Below are 16,899 nucleotides of genomic sequence, written 5' to 3' on the forward strand. Positions count from 1 at the left end.
TGTCTAACTTTTAGGCAATCTCACGGGCGTTGTAATTATTAATCAGTACAACGCTCAGAAATATAATACCTTAATATGAATTTTTTGCAACATTTTTTAATGGCCATGCAGTTAAGCTACAGCGGACGATTATACTGGTGTAGAAATACTGCAAAATAAAAGTTCGATTATTATTTTGACAAACTGTGTTTATGTATAATTGTATAAGCCATAAACTCTTACTATTTAATAAAAATCCGCTACTAACAAAAATACGAGCTTTTAACGCATATTAATGGACAGTCCCAAATATGAGAACGGCACTGAAGACATCTCACCAGTGGCGAACTTGGCCCGTGGCTAGTGAAAATGAGCAGCAAGCCAGCTATGAATCGCCGCAGTAAGTATTATTTATAGTATGAAAATGCACATGAATATAAGCAGCAAGACTCTTCAAGGTGGTAACTATCTACTGTTCTTTTCAGTTGCCGCGATCTCCAAGAAAAAACGGGCCAAAAAACTGAAAAACAGCAGGCCCCAGACGAACAAGGCGAAGGAGGCCAATGACAACAACTCGGCCAGGGGAAGGTAGGGGCTCCTAACTCGTTTATTCAGATTTACATATTTAGGTATGATGACAGGCTTTGCGGAAGGTTTTAGGATAGTATAGTAAATCTCTAGTTTCTTGTTTTCCGAGGGACGCGTCATATCACACTGACGTTTCAACTCCTTCGTTTGGTAATGTATATGAAGAGCAAGTAGATTATTATTCTCTGACAAATTGAATAGTGGCCATTTTTATTAGACAGCATTGTAATTCAATATTTAAAGATAAACTGGCTGCCAATTTCGACATATTTCACCCAAGAACTTTGTCAGTAAAAAAGTGCTACTTTAATTTTGGCCCATAATTGAGTTTTGCTGATATTTTTACAAAAGCTGTATTTTCAGTCATTGTAGAAAATGTTCACATGATCTGTTTATGTTTTTGTTATGAATAATGTTGTGGGTAGGTTACAGCATAAGAAAATTTTTCAGAACTATGGTTGCTTTATACTATTTTTTTATCATGAATTATGTTTAACTTAAAGTCATTAGTGGGAAATAACCAAATTTCACACTTAAAACAAGCTGAAGCTTCTGACATTAGGGGATGAATACACGGCAGGTGATAACTTCTTGTGTGTAAAGAACCACAGGTGAAGTCACCTATGTGAACTTCACAAATTTAGTTTAATTTGATGATTTCCAGACACAGGTTTCTAGTTTTTAGTGGTCAAGTACTGCAACTCTGACTCCAGTCTTCTACAATCGTTTCAGCACAACCATGACTTACTAGGCTAATAGAATAATAGCACTAATATTTTTAATGCTGTTTTTTAATACTGAGTTCATTTAAACAACAAATTGAATGAACTAGTGTGAAATCCTGGCAAATCTGGAAATGACCATGAGTTTCACATTTACAAAATTTTCAGTAGAATAACTGTCACACCACAGTGAAACCTGGACCCAAGATATTAGACTTCCACTGAGGGAGATAGTTTAAAACGGATTACAGTGGCTGTTTAGTAGAATTACACTTTAGGTGCATTACAGAGAAAAAATTCAGTTGTACTTGTTTCTTATTTTTTTTCTTTTTTCTATATTTTCTCATTTATTTTGTTGCTGCAGTGATTATTTCCTGTTGACAGTTTCTTTGTGTGTTATGACAAAAGCGCTTGGTTTTGACAATGAAGAAATCACACTAATCTGCCTTGGAGCCTGTTTTCCAGTTCTATCTGTCTATCTATTGCCTGACGCCTCAATCCTGTTTGGGGTGGCCACAAACAAATCGCCTCCAAGTCGCCCTGTCCCCCGCCATTTCACTGCCCTGCTCCCAACTCACACCCCCCTCTCTCATATACCTCTCCACCCCATCCCTCCATCTCATCCTCGGTCTCCCCCTTAGTTATTAATGGGGGATCCTATTTACCAATTAGCCATCTGAATTATTCATGAGTTTTGGTAAGTCATATTATGCATTGGTCAGAATATGGTTAGGTTAGGTTTCAGTGTATTTCTGGTGGATGACCCAATGCATTCATGAGAAAGAATGCATGCAAGTGGAAAGGTGCTGGAAAACATCAGGAAAGCAAAGTTGAGAGGAACTCTGTTGTACCAGAAAGAAAATTGTGTGTGTGTGTGTGTGTGTGTGTGTGTGTGTGTGTGTGTGTGTGTTTGTGTTTGTCTGTTTACCTAGTTGTGATATACAGGAAATGAGCTACGCTCGTGGGGTCCTGTCTCTGTTTCTTAATATCGTTAAGTCAAATTTTGCTTTAAACTCACTGAAGTTTTTAGATTGGACGATCTCTTTGTCCAGGTTATTCAACAGTTCTGTGCATCAGAATGCAAAACTATATTTCTTGATATCTTTCAAGCAACTTGGAAGGAGGTAAAGAAAGTAAGACTGTGTGAAAGGGGAAATAATAGGGGAGTGAAAGATGGGAATAATAGATTGTTGGTGGAGAAGAGAGAGAAATCGAGGAGATGGAAGGAGCACTTTGAGGATTTTTTGAATGTAGAGAGTGAGAGCAGTGTGACTATAAGTGGCTGGGGAATGGCTGGGGGAAGAAGAGATGAGAGGAGGGTGGAAGAGATCAGTAGGGCAGAAGTAGTGGAATCAATGAAGGAGATCAGGATGGGAAAGGCCCCAGGAAATGATGGAGTGTGTGGTGAAATTTTATTTATTTATTTATTTTTTATGTGTGGAAGAAGGAACTAAGGCCGCAAGCCCGCAAAATTGTCCCTTCCAAGAAAAAAACAAAATACTGTACAAGAGAGAGCCAAATTCAAGATCCAATCATTTCGAGATGCCTGGACACACTGCATTTGAAAGACTGCAGATCATAGGAAGTTGGAAATACAGACAGAGGGAGACAGTTCCAGAGTTGACCTGTTGCATAAATGAAGGACTAGGAGTAACGGTTAACTCTTGCATTAGAGAGTTGGACAGAAAAGGAATGAGAGTTTGCTGCTAGACGGGTGCTACGCATCCGCTGTAGAGGTGGAGGAATGCATGCAGACAGTTCAGAGGAGTAGTGATCATTGAAGTACCGGTAGAAAAGAGATAAAGATGCAACAGTGCAGCGAAGAGACAGAGGTTGAAGGGAATCAGTAAGAGGAGAGTTAATGAGATGAAAACCCTGAAGTATGAGGGTGAGATTGTTGTGGAGTGGATATGGAGCTTGTGTATATTGGCTTGGGAAGAGGGAAGGGTTCCAGAGGACTGAAAATGAGATATAATTGTTCCTTTATTCAAAGGAAAAGGGGAGAGAGAGGTATGTGGTAACCATAGGGGTATTTGCCTTCTTAGTGTGACTGGAAAAATATGTGGTAGAATACTCATTGACAGAGTTAGACATATGTAGGGGGGATTTAGGAAGGGAAAAGGGTGTGTAGATCAGATACGGTATTTGTTCTAAGATGTTTAGTGGAGAAGAATCTAGAGAAGGGAAAGTGTATGCTGCCTTCATGGACTTGGAGAAATCATGTGACAGAGTAGATAGGCAAGGTATGTGGAAGGTATTAAGAATACATGGAGTGGAGGGGAAATTGTTGAGTGCTGTGAAGAGTATGTACAAAGGAGCTAGGGCTACGGTGTGAGTGGACGGTGAGCTGAGTGAGTTCTTTGATCTAAATGTGGGGCTGAAACAAGGATGTGTAATGTCTCCATGGCTGTTTAATATATACATGGATAGGGTTGTAAAGGAGGTGCAAGGTAGGGCAGTGGATGGAGTAGCACTAATGAATGAGGGTGAGATGTGGAAGATTCCAGTGTTGCTGTTTGCTGATGATACAAAATTGTTGAGTGAAGATGAATGGGAGTTGCAAGGTTTGGTGAATGAATTTGGGACAGTGTGTAGGAAGAGGAATCTAAAAGTTAATGTAAACAAGAGTACAGTACAGTTATGGTGTTTAAGAGGAATGAATGCACAGTGAGGTTGGATGGTTAGGATATGGAGAATGTGAGTGCATTCAAGTACTTGGGTAGTGTGATAAGTAAGGATGGAAGTTTTGGGGATGAAGTGCTTGAAAGGGTACAGCAGGGAAGGAAGGTTGTTGGCTTACTGAAAGCAGTGATGAGAAATGCGGAGGTGAGTATGGAAGTTGAGAAGTCACTGGATGATAGTATTGTGACCCCTACCCTGACATATGGAAGCGAGGCATGGACCTTGCTAGAGGGGAACAAGTCAAGAGTGAGAGCAGTGGAAATGAGTTACATGAGAGGAGCATGTGGAGTGACATGGGGGGATAGGTTGACGAATGAAGAATTGAAGGAACGTTGTGGGGTGGATGTGGATGTGGTTGAGAAGATTAAGAGAAATACACTGAGGTGGTTTGGACATGTGGAGAGAGTGGAGAATGAAAGACTGACTAAGAGGGTGTATGTAGTTGAAGTGGAGGGAGGGGAAGACTGAGAATGAGTTGGAGGGATGGAGCTGAGAGGTATATGAGGGAGGGGGGAGTGAGTTGGGGGGAGGGTAGTCAAATGGTGGGTGACAGAGCGATTTAGAGGCGTTTTGTCTGCGGCCACCCTTTGCAGGATTAGGGCGTCGGGGTGTAGATAGATAGCATAGCTTTTACAGTTCCATTCTGTGTCCTCTTGTTACCCTCCCATCCCATACAAACAGATATTTTCTGCCAATTTGATCTACTCCCATCATGGCCCTGAACACTGCAATCATGTTGCCCCTCTCTCTCCTTTCTTCTAAGGAAAACAGATCCAGTTTTTCCAACCTCTCTTTGTACGACATATGCCAGGCTAGGGACCATCTTGGTTGCTGTTCTTTTTGTGTGTGTGTGTGTGTGTGTGTGTGTCCGACTCTGGGCAAAAGCTTCAGGGCCTATATCTCGGGGGGAGTAGCCAATCCCAAGGCCCATTAGTCCTCCTACACCTCCACATGTCACCACTTCGGCGCTGACATCCACCGTCCATACTTAGTACATGCTAGGGCTGTCTCATACAGGACTGGTGTATTGGTATTAGTGGGGGTATTTTTACGACATGTTGGCGGGTCATCTGGTAGATCAGGAAAGTCTGCCTTTTTATGAAATTCAAATCCTTAAACTGTTCCCTGCCTCAGCCGAGATTTGAACCTGGGTCCATCTGGACTGCAGGCCGCCTCTCTACTGATTTAGCCACCGCCTCCCCCGTATGTATTTACCTACTTGTATTTACCTGTTTGTAGTATACAGGAATAATAGTAGACTATCAGTAATGAAAACATTTATTTGAGAGATGGCAGCCTTCTGACTGAAAATGTATGAAGTGTTAATAAGTGGATTGACAGAGGGTTAGTGTCTCTCCCCTGAAAACAACTGACTCAAAAGATGAATGGCCACCCCTTACGGGATTATGGCGTCTGACGATAGATAGTTTGTGTGTGTGGCATATATATATATATATATATATATATATATATATATATATGTATGTATGTATGTATGTATATATGTGTATATGTATAAGTAATCCCTCTAATATCCAAACGCCCACTATCCGGACATCCCCACTAACCGGACATAATTGTCCCGGGATCCAATATTCCCAAAATGGTCCGAAAACCGCAAAAAATTTGAAAAAAAAAAAAAAAAAATCCCGCCCGTAATTTAAACTTGGCGTGCGAGGTGCGGGACAGCTTTGTTGTGGCGCGTCATTCCTCCGACGTCCGCTAGAGCGCCCCTGCATCCTCCCCACTTTCCGCCTGTCTCTCGTCGCGAGTGAACGCTCGTCGTCATGGCTGCCCACGTGCTTGCTTTTGTGGTGGTGCCTTACCTGCTGCCGGCACTCCTGCTGCTCTCGTGCCTCTCCTTCGTGTGTGTGATGATGGCCCCGCCGCCTGAGAAGAGGAAGAGAGTGGTATTTACTCTGGAGAAGAAGTGGGAGATATTGGAGAAAGTAGATGCGGAATGGTCTTCTTCATGCATTCTCCACGAGTTTAACCTGGCCCGATCTACTTTGTTTGATATTAAGAGATTCCGAGACAAACTCATGCAGTACACGGCTGACTTCTTGTCGAGAAGCAACGCAACGTGGAGAGGAAGGTGATGTTTACTCCCAAGTTTGCTGAAGTCGACCGCTCCATGTTGATTTGGTATCGACAGCAACGTGCTTCTGGTGTGATGGTACGTGTTACGGAGCTGAAGGCTGCTGCTGAGAAGTTCACCAGGCTTCACGGTGCCCTGGACTTCAAGGCATCCGAGGGTTGGCTCTTTGCGTTTAAGTTACGACATGGCCTTACCAACCATAAGTCTCATGGCAAAGCTTTGGACGCTAACGAGGATGGAGTTGACGAGTTTCGGCACAAGGTGAAGGACTTGATCGACAGGGAGGGCCTCACTCTCGGTCAAGTCTACATCGCTGACGAAACTGGTTTATTCTATTGCTCTTTGCCAACGAACACTCTAGCCGAGGAGACGGAGAAGAGTGTACCTGGCTGCAAGCTCTCCAAGCAATGGATATCTCCATTGTGTGGTGCCAATGCTAACGGCATGCACCAGCTTAAGCCCGTTATTGTTGGCCGTGCAAAGTAGCCTCGGTGTCTTCATGGGGTGATGGATGTCCTTCCTGTCACCTGGTACCATTCTTTGAAGGCATGGTTCACAGCCCGGATCTTCAAAGACTGGTTCCATCGCCATTTCGTCAAGGAGGTCATGCATTACCAGACGGAGAAACTGGGAATCCCACGCCACCAGGTAAAGGCCCTCTTTCTCCTCGACAATGCACCTGCCCACCCGTGCGACAAGGACTTGGTGGCTGAGAATGGCCGGATAGGTGTATGTTTCTGCCACCTAATACTACTGCTCTTATCCAACCAATGGACCAAGGAGTGATCGTGGCAACGAAGCACCTATACCGCCGGATGTTCCTGGATGAGGTGATGGTTGTTCTCGAGGACGAGGACCTGTGCAGGGAGGGACAGGACACTCGAGGCCAGCGGACTTTGGAAAACCTTCGCCGCTACAACATCAAGTCTGCAATCTACAACTGGGCCAGTGCATGGAAGGAAATCCCTGTCAAGACTCTAGAAAATGGTTGGTCTCGTCTGCTTCTCGGAACGGATGCGGAGTATGATTTCCTAGGTTTCGACGTGAATGACTTCCATGCACTGTCACGTGTCGTCCTGTTGAGGATGAAGAGGATGCAATGTCAGAAGTGTCAGCATTGGACTTTGAAGGGTTTATGGCCGAAGTGAGTGACTTGGATGCTCCTGGGGAAGGTGATCAAGAGGAGTCTGCAGAGGGAAGTGTTGGTGCGGTGGGGAGTGCGGCACTGTAAGTGTTGCCGCGCCTCGGAACCCCTGTTATTTAAGGTCATCAGGCCTGTTGTCTACTGTTGTTAAGGTGACTACCCATATTTTTGTTATTGTAGCGCTAGCTTTAGTACAGTGTCTGAAACATATGACCTTTATTATGTCTGTAAGGGCCAAAAAATGTCCAGGTATGAGGGGGTACCGCCCATATGTAATTATTCCCATAAGATTATGTATTCCTAGTACGCGAATTCCCAGTGCGCGAGCTTGTGCACCACCCAATCTCTCACACACTATGCGAGCCCACTATAGCCTCGGAGCCCCCGGGGGGGGGACCATAAATGCCCCCACCTTCTGCCCCTCTCCCGGTGACGATTCGAGCTGCCTGGAATCACTGTCTGACTCACTTCTTCTTCATTTCTGCAACATTCATGGCCTTTCCTCCAACTTTCGCCCTGTTGAGCACCACCTCTCCTCCTCTAAACCTCACCTTCTTTTCCTAACTGAGACTCAGCTGTCTGAGGCAACTGACAGCAAACCCTTTTCTGTATCCGCCTACTTTCTCTATACTCATTTCAAAGCCAAAGGTGGCTGTTGTGTATATATATGCAACGGCTTATCTTGCTGTCAGGTTCCTGAATTCGATTCTTCTGAATTCTCTACACTCTGGCTTTGGCTTTCCTGTCATTATCTGACTAAATATATCTGTGCTGTTTACTTATCCCCTAATTCTGCTGACTATTAAAAATTCTTCGACTGTCGTCTATGATGGAACACATTCTATCCAGTGCTCCTTTCTCTGAAATCTCCGTTCTCGGAGATTTCAATGTTCACCACCACCTTTGGCTCTCCTCCTCTTTCACTGATCCACCTGGTGAACAAGCGTACACCTTTTCTATCCATAATGACCTAGAGCAGCTTGTACAGCACCCTACCCGTATCCCTGACCACATTGGAGAGAGCTCCAACATACTTGACCTTTTCCTTACAACTAATCCTTCTGCTTACACTGTTAATCTTTTCTCTCGGCTGGGCTCCTCCGATCACAACCTTGTCACCTTAACCTGTCCTATCGCTCCGGTACAGCCTGTGGACCCTCCAAAGAAACGTTGTCTGTGGCACTTTGGAGCTGCGGATTGTGAGGCCCTCAGGCAGTACTTCTTTGACTTTCCCTAGAATGATTAATGCTTCCTTGGTCAGGAGCCATCTAGGTGTGCCTTGCGTATTATGGAGGTTATTCTCTCGGGCATGGAAGCATACATTCCATTCTCATATCCTGTGACTAATGCAAGAAAGCCTTGGTTTACTCATGCTTGTTCTAATGCTGTCCGCAACAAGGAGAGGTCCTATAAAAGGTACTGGAGCCAACCCACCCCTGAATCACATCTTTTATACGTTTCTGCCCAGAATCGTGCTAAGTCTGTTCTTCGCTCTGCTAAAAATAATTCATCCGTACTAAATGCTTTCAACTTTCCAACTCGAATTCTTCCTGCTCCTTCTGGCACCTTGCCAAGAACCTTTCAAACGACTTTACCTCATCATCCTTCCCTCCTCTTTTGTACTCTGATGGCTCTATAGCTATTTCTTCTACTGATAAAGCAGAACTCTTTGCTCAGAGTTTCTCCTCCAATTCCACCTTAGACGATTCCGGTGCTGTTCCTCCATCACTTCCCCCCTCTGACTTCCTCATGGCTGACATTAAAATTTCTTCAGCTGATGTATTTTCTGCCATCACAGACCTCAATACTAACAAGGCATACGGGCATGATAGAGTCCCTCTTGTTGTTCTCACGAACTGTGCTTACACCCTGCCTATGCAAACTCTTTCATCCTTGTCTATCAACTTGTACCTTTCCTTCTTGCTGGAAGTTTGCTCTCATTCAGCCGGTCCCAAAGAAGGGTGACCATTCCTAACCCTATAACTGTCGTTCAATTGCTTTAACATCCTGTATCTCAAAAGTTTTCAAGTCAATTCTTAGTAGAAAAATTTTAAAGCAACTTTCCTATCACAACCTTCTTTCTGATCGTCAGTATGGGTTCCGTCAGGGACGCTCCACTGGTGATCTTCCCACCTATCTTTCAGACTCCTGGTCATCCTCCTTTCAGGACTTTGACGAAAGCTTTGCCATTGCACTTGATATCTCAAAGGCTTTTGATTGAGTCTGGTCTAAATCCTTAATTTCCAAACTGCCCTCTGGAGGTTTCTATCCTTCTGTCTGTGCCTTCATCTCTAGCTTCCTTTCTGGTCGTTGTATAGCCGCTGTTGTAGACAGCCATCGTTCTTCCCCTAGATCTATCAACAGTGGTGTTCCTCAGGGCTCTGTCCTATCACCAACTGTCTTCCTTTTATTCATCAATGACCTTCTAAGATGTACATCTAACCCTATCCACTCATACGCTGATGACTCCACCCTTCACCTTTCTATTTGGTTCCCACAATGCCCATCTCAGCAGTTGCTTCAACAAACAAGGGATGATACTATGGCACACCTAATGTCTGACTTGGCTCGTATCTCTGACTGGGGTAAAAATATTCTGGTTATTTTTAATCCATCAAAGACTCAGTTCTTCTATCAACCCGACAAAATCTTCCACAGGTGTACCCGCTAATGTTTAATAATATTCAGCTTAATCCTGCATCGTCTTTGAACATGCTTGGGGTTTCATTTGCTCGGGACTTGTCTTGGAAAGATCGTTTTACATCTCTTGTAAAATCTGCTTCCAAGAGATTGTGTGTGCTAAGCCGACTCCATTCCTTCTTTACTCCTGCACAATTGTTGACTCTATGCGGGTTTTATCCGCCCCTGTGTGGAGTACAACTCTCATGTGTGGGGAGGTTCCGCACATACAGCTCTTCTCGATAGGGTGGAGTCAAAGGCTTTTCGTCTTGTTAACTCTCCTCCTCTTGCTGACTCCCTTAAACCACTGTCTCTTTGCCACACTGTTGCATCTTTATCTCATTTCTGTCAATAATTCAATGGTCACTGCTCCTCTGAACTGTCTGCGTGCATTCCTCCACCTCTATGACGGGCGCATAGCACCCGTATAGCAACAAACTCTCATCCCTTATCTGTCCAGCTCTTTAATGCAAGTGTTAACCTTTACTCCCAGTCTTTCATTTATGCAACAGGTCATCTCTGGAATTGTCTCCCTCTGTCTATATTTCTAGCTTCCTATGATCTCCAGTCTTTCAAATGCAGTGTATCCAGGCATCTCGAAATGATTGAGTCTTGAGTTTGGCTCTGTCTTGTATTTTTTTTTCTCCTGGAAGGAACAGTTTTGCGGGCTCATGGCCTTTGGTTCCTTCTTCCTCGCATTAAAAAAAAAAAAAAAAAAAAAAAAAGATAAATAAATGTGAGTTGTAGGAAATTATTTGGCTTGTCATACAGTATAGAGCTACCAGAAGTGGAAAAAAGAGTAATAAATAGTGGCAGGAAGGATGGGAAAAATAGGCAGAGGAGGACTGACACAGAAAATTAATGATAGACATGAAGGAAGAAGTAGGAAGCAGTACACCAAGTTAGTGGATGATGGGTGTTCCCACCTACCACCATGTTAGGAACAGTGAAAGTCACTGAAGCAGAACAGTAATCTTCCAGTACTAAGTACTGTATGCAAAGTTGATTGTAAATAATGTAAATTATGTAGCTAAAGAAAAAAGGAGAATGTTAAGATGGGACAAACATAAGCAGTGAGAGAGAAGACTGGAACATAAAGCTGGAGAATGTACTCCTTTTAAGATAATCAAGGTTGCAGATGGGAAGCTGATAAATAATATGATTGCATTACAAAGGGATGCTTGGGAGAGGAAAGGATGAGTTAAAAAGTGATAGTATGAAGGTAAGGATAAAGAACTAGACAAAGAGAAACTGTACGTAATTCATGATTAGAAGAGTGGATGTGCTTTATTCTAACAAATGTTAGATTTTATTCACTTGAGAGTGAGTCATAAGAGCCGTAGAACATTAGCGTACTGTAATAGTCACCATTAACTCTTGCTGTTTTCAGGACAGCATTAGTACAGTACTGTACCGATATTGTATTTAAGCTAGCATTAGATGATCTTTACATGGCTGAGAGTGATTTATAAGAACCTGGAAGTGTTAACAATGGAAGATGGGAGCTTGTAAATAAAGGACTTGAAGTACTTGGTACTGGTAAGAAGGAATGAAATGGAGAGATGGAGAAAGAAGGATGTATGAGGGATTGACAATTAATTGGAAGGGGATAGATGACTAATAGGAGCCCTGTTGAGGAGGGAAGTGTATTTGAAGTAGGAAAGACAGTTGAATGAAAAGCAAGAAGGTTGAACTAATGATTCAGGTGAAATATTCAGGAGACTGTATGATGGATAAGGTTAGGTTGAGAAAAGCTTGAAGTGTATAAAAGGATAGAGGGAAGTGGCAGTTGAATGCAGGGTTATAGGGAAGTAGTTGGTGTGTTAGATACCTCTCATGAAGTGGATATTTCTAGTATTCTTTTCCGGCTGATGCTCTACATTTTTGTTAAGCTGAATGAATCATAGAAGTTTGTGTTAAAACTGCCATCATTAATCTTTTTGTGCTCGAGGCAACTTGAGGACCATACTGTATTGTATCCTGTTCCAGCAATTGTCAGATGATCTTATTCAGTTGGGAGTAATTCATAGGAACCCAAGAGGATTAACAGTGGGTGGAGAGCTCCTGAAGGGATATACAGAGGGGAAGGTGAATGGGAGGTTAGGATTGAATGAAGCTGGGAAATAGGTTATAGTTCCTTAACCCCAATCTCTTTGGCCAAGCAGAGGTGTTGACTTCAGTAAGTAATTGTTTATGTGGGTCCATCTTGCAGGTACAGTGAAGTCCATACACTGTGTAGGGATCCAGTCTCCCTTTCTGTTTGACAGTACCTCACTGGGGTTGCACCAGCGTCCATCCCATATCAAAGTGCAGGGAAATATGAGGTGGTTAGGCTCCTGGTTGGACAGTGCAGCTTCTCTACTCAATTTGCAGTGCCATCTCATGTAGGCTGCTTATCAGTGCCTGGGACACAGATCTTGCATACGATTGAGTGTTGGACTGATTGACTGAATAGAACAGTACATATAGAGGGGTATTGGCTAATAGTTTTGTTAATATGGGCAACAAGGGCTGTTGTAGTAAAACTAAGATCATGAAGGTGTGTCAGCAAGCCCCCAATTTTTCATGATACCGTAATTTTTGAAGCATGTGGTGGTAATAGAACATGTCTGACTTTTTTGTATTGTTGCTGATTACACTCTGTAATAGAGGATGCCGACTTGTAACATCTAACAGTCATAGGCGTTCCCTAAATAACTCAGTGATCAGGGACTTGCCAACTGCTTTGTGCAATCTGTTTTATTAATACCACTTGCATGTAAAATACTCTAAGGATTGGATTGATGAGATAGAGAGGAAGGTATGAATCTAGATATGGGGATAGAGTTGATAGAGAGCTTTTATTTTTGGTTGATGAAGATGTGGACCATCATGTAGAATGAAGAGGAGGTGTAGCTTGGTGTATTGGCTGGTGGGAGGTGGGTTGGTGAAATGTGGATTTTTGGGCAGTTTGATTTAACCCTTTGACTGCTAGGATATTTCTTAGCAGAACAGTCACCTGCTGTTAGCGTGAATAAGATTTTTGGGAGTATCAGCAGCAGAACAAGTTTTTTTTTTTTTTTTTTTTTCCCAGTTAAAATCGTCTGGTGCTGGCTTGAATATCATGCCCAAGTGCATTAGCTGCAGCCAAAAAGAAAAAAGAAAAATGAAAGAACAGAAGAAAGCATATATTGGGAAGCTTATAATTTAAGTTGGTAGGTAGCTAAAGGAATCAGGTAAATCGCTCAAAGGAGAAAAATAGGGAAGGAAAGGGTGCTGAGTAATTTTTGTAAGAGGTGTGTGCATCAAGGGCTGGATAGGAAGAGTATAAATGAGGTTGCTTGGGGCATTGAAGCTGAATGTAGAGGATACAGGTGGGGAGGGAAGAGACAAGGAGCCATTGATCGTGGAAAGGTTGATGGGGATGCTGAGATGGTAAGGTGGTATGGTGTTGTGAGGATTAAAATTGATTGGACTGCTGAGTAGTTAGAAATAAGTTGTATTATAGAGGAGTATTAATGGCATATATATATATATATATATATATATATATATATATATATATATATATATAATATATATATATATATATATATATATATATATATATAATATATATATATATATATATATATATATATATATAATATATATATATATATATATATATATATATATATATATATATATATATATATATATATATATATATATATAATATATATATATATATATATATATATATATATATATATATATATATATATATATATATATATATATATATATATATATATATATATATATATATATTTTCTTGGGGGGGAGGTTTATTTTGTCCTCCCACACAAAACTTTCAATCTGATACCGTAGCAGTGAACATAGCCTATCCATATATTTGGAGTGGAGGATGGACCGACTGAGTAGAAGAGTGGAGTGACTTGGGTGGGGACTGAGGACTTACAGGAGTAGGCGAGTGAAGTGAATTAGGTGGGGCTGAGGGATTCCAGATGTAGTAGAAGAGTGGAGTGGCCTGGGTGGGTATTGAGGAGTTAAAGAGAGTAGAAGAGTGGAATGAATTAGGTGGGGTTGAGGGATTACAGGTGTTGTAGAAGAGTGGAGTGGCCTGGGTGGGTATTGAGGAGTTACAGGAGTAGAAGAGTGGAGTGGATTAGGTGGGGATAAAGGATTACAGGTGGATTAGAAGGAAAGGAGTGTCTCTGGTAGAGAGAGAGTTTTATACTATTTGGGTTTGTACAGCAAGTCACCTGCAATTGGTGGTGACTTAGAGTAACTGCTAGGGAAAAAAAATACCTGTACAAGATTTAGGAATGAGATTACAGAATCTTTGTGTTTTATGATCTAAGATACCATTAGAAGGGGTGGTTTGGGGAAGTGACCATTGCAGTGCTGGACACAAGAACATTTTACGGTATTTTTAATGATGTTTATACCTTAGCCTCAGCCGTATGTCACAGTGTGTTAATCCTCCGCATCTTTGCCCATCTTGATATGGGGTCGCTGTTTCTGACTAGTCGTTTCCATTCTCCTCTGTGTCCAAATGCATCGCCTGCTGTATTCTTCTCCCTCATATCTCACTGTATACAGTCCGTCCAATGGCTCCTCGGTAGACCCCTTCTCTGTCTACCCTCCACTTCCATGCCCATCACTCTTCTACCCACATAGTCCTCATTCCTTCTCATCACATGTCCGTACCATTGTAGTCGCCTCTCCTTCACTTTCTTTGAGATTTCCACAACCTAATGATTCCTCTAATTCACTCCTTCTTGATTTTATCCACTCTCGTGACCGCGCTCATCCATCTCAGCATTCGCATCTCCACCACCTCCAGCTTTCTTTCCTGAGGCTTCTTTATGGGTCAGGTTTCCGAACCGGATATCATTGCAGGCCGTATCACCGTTTTATATACTTTTCCTTTTACACTTGCACTGACTTCTATCACATAACACTCCTGACATATCCCTCCAGCTTCTCCATCCTGCCTGTATCCTGTGGTTAATTTCTGCATCCAGTCCGCCGTCAGCTGTTATATTCAAGCCCAAATACATGAGTGCCCTAACTCTTTTCAACTTTTCTCCTAGCAAACTCACATCTCCCTGTTCTTCGTCTACATTAAAGCATAGATATTCTGTCTTTTTCCTACTAATTTTAAGTCCTCTATCCTCTATTTTCTTTCCTTACTTCTCCAACTGTCGTTCTACTTCCTCCCTTGTAGTATCTATCAGCACGATATAATCTGCAAACAACATAAACCATGGAGCCTTGTCAGTGATGCCTCTCCCCAACACATCCATTAACAAATAGAAGGTACAGGGATTCATTGAGGATCCCTGATGTAACCTAACTTTTGCTGGAAACTTCTGTGACTCACCAACACCACTTCTGACCCGAGTTCTCATCCGGTCATACGTATCTCCAGTCGCACATACTTTTCTCAAACGCCCTTCTCCCTCATACATCTCCAGTACTTCCTGCCTTGGCGCGGTATCATACGCTTTATCCAAGTCGACAAAAATCATATGCAGCTTTCTCTGTTTCACTCCAAATTTTTCCTGGATTTGATGCACTGCAAAGATTGCATCAGTTGTTCCTTTTCCATTACGCTAATGTAGATGTTTAATTAGTTCATTATTAATGCCTGAAAAAAAAAAAACATACATAGAAAATATAGCATTTTTTTTTTATCATAGTAGACTTCATCCACCTATTTATGCATCCATCCATCATTTTCTGCACTGCTTCTGAAATTTCTTTATGAAAATTGTTTCGAAAATTTTGTTCTCAGTCAGGTATCGAGCTAAAATCAAGTTTTTGGTGAGTGAAGTCATAAATTATTAAGTGGTTTGTGAAAAAATTGTGTTAGTGCCGAAGGTTTGACTGATAACTGTTTGGTCAGTAGTGGCTCTGGTGGAGAGTGACTTGGGTTGATGGTAAGAGTGGCTGGGGTTGGGGATGAAGAGTTAGGGTAAGAGTGACTTGGGTTGATGGTAAGAGTGGCTGGGTTTGGGGGTGAAGAGTTGAGGCAAGAGTGGCTGGGATTGGGGTGAAGAGTTGGAGCAAAAGTGGTGCAAGAGTAGTTAGTGTAAGGAGTGAAGAGTTGGGCAAGAGTGGGTGGGGTTGGGAGTGAAGAGGTAGGACAAGAGTGGCTGGGGCTGGGGATGATGAGTTAGGGCAAGAGTGGATGGGGTTTGGGGTGAAGAGTGAGGACAAGAGTGGCTGGGGTTGGGAGTGAAGAGTAAGGGTAAGAGTGGCTGGAGTTGGGAGTGAAGGGTTAGGGTTAGAGTGGCTAGGGTGGGGTGGGTATATACTCAGACATTATTTTCTGTTCTACCTACTGCATCTTCGTCAAACCTCTTCTCTTCTCATTAACGACCCTCTAAATAAAAGGACTGGGATGAGATAGGGTAGGGTAGGGAAAGTGAAGGGTAAGAGCGAGAGAGTGGAGGGTGGGGAGAGTGAGGGGTTTGAGCAAGAGTGACGAGGATGAGTTAGGATGGAGTGGGGGTGAGGGATTAGAGCAAGAGTGACGGGGGTGAGGTAGGATGGGATGGGGAGCGAAGGGTTAGGGCAAGAGTGACGGGGATGAGATAGGGTGGGGTGGGCAGCGAGGGGTTAGAGCAAGAGTGATGGGGGTAAGGTAGAGTGGGGTGAGGTGAGGGTTAGGGGTTAGAGCAAGAGTGATGGGGGTAAGGTAGAGTGGGGTGAGGTGAGGGTGAGGGGTTAGAGCAAGAGTGACGGGGATGAGGTAGAGTGGGGTGGGAAGTGATTTGCTACAGTAGAGCAGAAGTGACGGGGACGAGGTAGGGTGGGGTTGGGAGTGAGGGGTTAGACGATGAATCACCACCAACCTCCTCCCTGCTGCCACAAATTGGATAAAATCATTTTTTTCCGCTTTCACAGATACTAATATGTCTTCTCTGACCTTGTCCTATATTTATGTCGTAGCCACAATTTTGGAGGCGTTTGGCTATGCTGTAGTGACATTTTAAAAGATTACTTTGCTTGGC

At 42.8% G+C, this 16,899-nt stretch overlaps 1 long non-coding RNA gene across 1 annotated transcript in view; it reads left to right on the forward strand.

The window, feature by feature from the left end:
* Positions 1–333: 333 nt before the first annotated feature.
* LOC145414183 (uncharacterized) overlaps positions 334–16,899 on the forward strand; it is a 100,426-nt gene continuing 83,860 nt past the window's right edge. Inside the window, exons 1-2 of the long non-coding RNA XR_013899835.1 lie at positions 334–379; positions 465–567. This is a non-coding gene — a long non-coding RNA (uncharacterized LOC145414183). The remainder of the gene's footprint in view (positions 380–464; positions 568–16,899) is intronic.

Source organism: Coenobita brevimanus, chromosome 98, assembly GCF_032717465.1.
Source record: "Coenobita brevimanus isolate Jiangsu-jjx chromosome 98, ASM3271746v2, whole genome shotgun sequence".
In the NCBI taxonomy this organism is placed as follows: Eukaryota; Metazoa; Arthropoda; class Malacostraca; order Decapoda; family Coenobitidae; genus Coenobita; species Coenobita brevimanus.